The 4357-nt window shown below is 41.1% G+C and overlaps 1 pseudogene; it reads right to left on the reverse strand.

The window, feature by feature from the left end:
* Positions 1-412: 412 nt before the first annotated feature.
* On the reverse strand, positions 413-3028 carry LOC134337167 (ubiquitin carboxyl-terminal hydrolase 35-like; annotated as a pseudogene).
* Positions 3029-4357: the final 1329 nt, after the last annotated feature.

The following is a 4357-nucleotide window of genomic DNA, read 5'->3' on the forward strand; positions in this document are numbered from 1 at the left end:
ATGTTGTATAACTCGGTGAACTTTATATATCCAGGATACCTCATCTTCAACATTTTGATGTCTTCCAACTGCCGGGTCCCATCTAGCAGTTTTGAATTCATGGCCTTACCATTCACACGATACTGAAGTAACCATATACAGTACGCAACAGGGCAACAAAAGCAGATCAGATGTTCCTGTGGTGAGTAACTCACCTCCTAACTCATCAAATCCTGTCCAGCACTGACAGGGCTCAAGTTAGTAGGGTAATGGAATGCTCTCCGGTTGTCTGTATAAGGACAGCTTCAACAACACTCCAGAAGCTCAAAACGATATGTATTCATATGTGCCCAGCTATGCCTGTCTTATTGTTGGTTGTGTGGATCGGTCCTCAGTCCAAAACTTCTCATCCATACTTCCCCAACTTTTACCATTACATTGACAAATGCATCAATACCATATGCTGATTTTCAATAGAACTTGTCAATTTCACCATTTTTCCTACATCTAATGATCTGTTATCATCTGGCAGCATTTCTGGTGTAAGAAAGTAATAACTAAGGTCAGACACTGATCTACAATTTGCTGAGTCACAGATTTATTTCCCCTGGAGGCCTCTGTAAAATCATTCTGTAACAAGGAACTAATTCTAAATGCTGCAGTCCCCTCTTTTGTTTTTCCATGGGAACTGATTAACACTTGCACTGAAAACTCCTTGTATGTTTTTTGTGTCTGTTTATTTGGAAACTTAACAGTCATGTGTTGTTGCTCAGCTTGTGATACAAAATTATCTGCACTAGTAAACTTCATTGAAATATTAGAGTCTCTTGAATGACACACATTTATAGGACCTTGTTTGGTGACAGAAATGTTAGGGATAGATCTGTAAAAGCAACCTGTCAGAAGGAAACATTACAACAATGACAAAGGATCCCAGTCACCATTTCCCACCAAACATTCTTTCTATTTTTGTTTCCATTGCATCTCAAAATTCTCCACAAGGTTCACTGCCTGAATGTCTTTGTCCATGAGAATTCCTTTCCTAGTCTTCTCTTCTTCATGTAACTTTCCAATACATATCTGAAATACTCTGAAGGTCCCATTGCACACTTTGATTAAACTATGGAGGAGATGAAGCTTTCAAGAAGCTGCTGGGAGAATGGCAGGTCTCTGGCTATGTTCCAGGAAAAGAAAGAACCATTGAAGTTTCATCATTAGTGACTGTGAATCACTCTCCATAAGTAGCATAACAGCCTGCCTGAAGTCAGAAAACATGAAAAGGACCTGAATGAAACTCTTCATATAGTAGGTATTGCCAACATCAGGAAGTCCTATGTTTCTTGCATTGATCTTTTAGGAAGTCCAGAGTACAAAGCTTCCAATGTAGTATTATGTGATATTCACACATTCTGACAGAGTAGCTGATTTGTTTTACCTCATTTGGAATTGAAAAATCCTTTAATGCTTGTATGACAGATTCATATAGGTCAGGGAAGGCTGAAAAGTAGAAGATCATGCAGTGCACAAGTTCAGATGTTTATTCTCAACAGCATATAGCAGAGTTGGACTCTTCTTTGGAAGGTGTTCTCACTAATTTGCGAATGTGGAATGCTCTTCACATACTTGTAGAATGCCTTGGGGTTTTCCTTAATCCTGTCTGCCAAGGCCTTCTCATGGCCCCTTCTGACTCTCCTAATTTCTTTCTTAAGCTCCTTCCTGCTCACCTTATAATCTTCTAGATCTCTATCATTACCTAGTTTCTTGAACCTTTCATAAGCTCTTCTTTTCTTTTTGACTAGATTTACAACAGCCTTTGTACACCATGGTTCCTGTACCCTACCATCCCTTCCCTGTCTCATTGGAACATACAGTGACATGCAAAAGTTTGAGCACCTCGGTCAAAATTTCTGTTACTGCGAATAGCTAAGCGAGTAAAAGATGACCTGATTTCCAAAAGGCATAAAGTTAAAGATGACCCATTTCTTTAATACTTTAAGCAAGATTACTTTTTTATTTCCATCTTTTACAGTTTCAAAATAACAAAAAAGCAAAAGTTTGGGCACCTTGCATGGTCAGTACATCGTAACATCCCCTTTGGCAAGTATCACAGTTTGTAATCATTTTCTGCAGCCAGCTAAGAGTCATTCAATTCTTGTTTGGGGGATTTTCACCCATTCTTCCTTGCAAAAGGCTTCTACTTCTGTGAGATTCTTGGGCCGTCTTGCATGCACTGCTCGTTTGAGGACTATCCACAGATTTTCAATGATGTTTAGGTCGGGGGACTGTGAGGGCCATGGCATAACCTTCAGCTTGCACCTCTTGAGGTAGTCCATCGTGGATTTGGAGGTGTGTTTAGGATCATTATCCTGTTGTAGAAGCCATCTTCTTTTCATCTCCAGCTTTTTTATAGACGGTGTGATGTTTGCTTCCACAATTTGCTGGTATTTAATTGAATTCATTCTTCCCTCTACCAGTGCAATGTTCCCCGTGCCACTGGCTGCAACACAACCCCAAAGCATGATCGATCCACCCCCGTGCTTAACAGTTGGAGAGCTGTTCTTTTCATGAAATTCTACACCCTTTTTCCTCCAAACATACCTTGCTCATTGCAGCCAAAAAGTTCTATTTTAACTTCATCAGTCCCTGGGACTTGTTTCCAAAATGTATCAGGCTTTTTTAGATGTTCCTTTGCAAACTTCTGAGGCCATATTTTGTGGTGAGGACGCAGGAAAGGTTTTCTTCTGATGACTCTTTCATGAAGGTCATATTTGTGCAGCTGTCGCTGCACAGTAGAACAGTGCACCAGCATTCCAGAACCTGCAAAATCTTCCTGAAGGTTTTTTGCGGTCAAATGGGGGTTTGTATTGCCTTTCCAGCAACCCTATGAGCAGTTCCCTCAGAAAGCTTTCTTGGTCTTCCAGACATCAACTTGACCTCCACCGTTCCTGTTAACTGCCATTTCTTAACTATATTATGAACTGAGGAAATGGCTACTGTACCTGAAAATGCGTTGCTGTCTTCCTATAGCCTTCTCCTGCTTTGTGGGCATCACTTATTTTAACTTTCAGAGTGCTTGGCAGCTGCTTAGAGGAGCCCATGGCTACTGATTGTTGGGACAAAGTTTGAGGAATCAGGGTATTTATAAAGCGTTGAAATTTGCATCACCTGGCCTTTCCTAATGATGATTGTGAACAAGCCATAGCCATAACAAGCGAATTAAGGTCTGAGACCCTGGTAAAAGTTATCTGAGAGTTTAAATCTCTTGGGGTGGACAAACTTTTGCGTGGTGCTCCTTTCCTTTTTTACACCCCAAAATTGTACAAAACAAAAATAAGACATTGATCTTGCTTAAAATGTTGAAAGGAATGTTTCATCTTTAACTTTATAACTTTTGGAGATTAGTTCATCTTCTACTCACTTAACTATTCACAGTAACAGAAATTTTGACCGGGGTGCCCAAAGATTTGCATGCCACTGTACCTACACAGAACTCCACACAAAGATCCCCTGAACATTTGCCACATTTCTTCCATACATTTCCCTGAGAACATCTGTTCCCAACTTATGCTTCCAAGTTCCTGCCTGATAGCCTCATATTTCCACTTACTGCAATTAAAGGCTTTCCTAACTTGTCTGTTCCTATCCCTCTCCAATGCTATGGTAAATGAGATAGAATTGTGATCACTATCTCCAAAATGCACTCCCACTGAGAGATCTGACACATGACCAGGTTCAATTCCCAATACCAGATCAAGTACAGCCTCTCCTCTTGTAGGCATACTTACATATTGTGTCAAGAAACCTTTCTGAACACACCTAAACACCCCACCTCATTTCAACACCACGCTCCAGGGATATGCCAATCGATATTAGGGAAATTAAAATCTTCCACTACGACAACCCTATCGTTATTAAGCCTTTCCATAATCTGTCCCCTATCTGCTCCTCGATGTCCCTGTTACTATAGAGTTATTGACCCCTTCCTGACTTCCACCTACAGAGACTTCATAGACAACTTCTCCATGTCTTCCCCCTTTTCTGCAGCTGTGACTCTATCTCTGATCAACAGTGTCATTTCCCCAACTCTTTTGCCTCCCTCCCTGTCCTTTCTGAAACATCTAAAGCCTGGCACTCGAAGTAACCATTCCTGCCCCTGTGCCATCTAAACCTCTGTAATGGCCACAGCATCATATCTCCAAGTACTGATCCACACTCTAAGCTCATTCGCTTTGTTCATAATACTCCTTGCCTTAAAATAGACACATCTCAAACCACCTGCCTGTGCACATCCCTTCCCCATCACCTGCCTGTCCTCCCTCTTGCACTGTCTCCAAGCTTTCTCTATTTATGAGCCAACTTCCTCTTCCTCTGTCTATTC

The sequence above is a fragment of the Mobula hypostoma genome, chromosome 24 (genome assembly GCF_963921235.1).
Source record: "Mobula hypostoma chromosome 24, sMobHyp1.1, whole genome shotgun sequence".
Lineage (NCBI taxonomy): Eukaryota > Metazoa > Chordata > Chondrichthyes > Myliobatiformes > Myliobatidae > Mobula > Mobula hypostoma.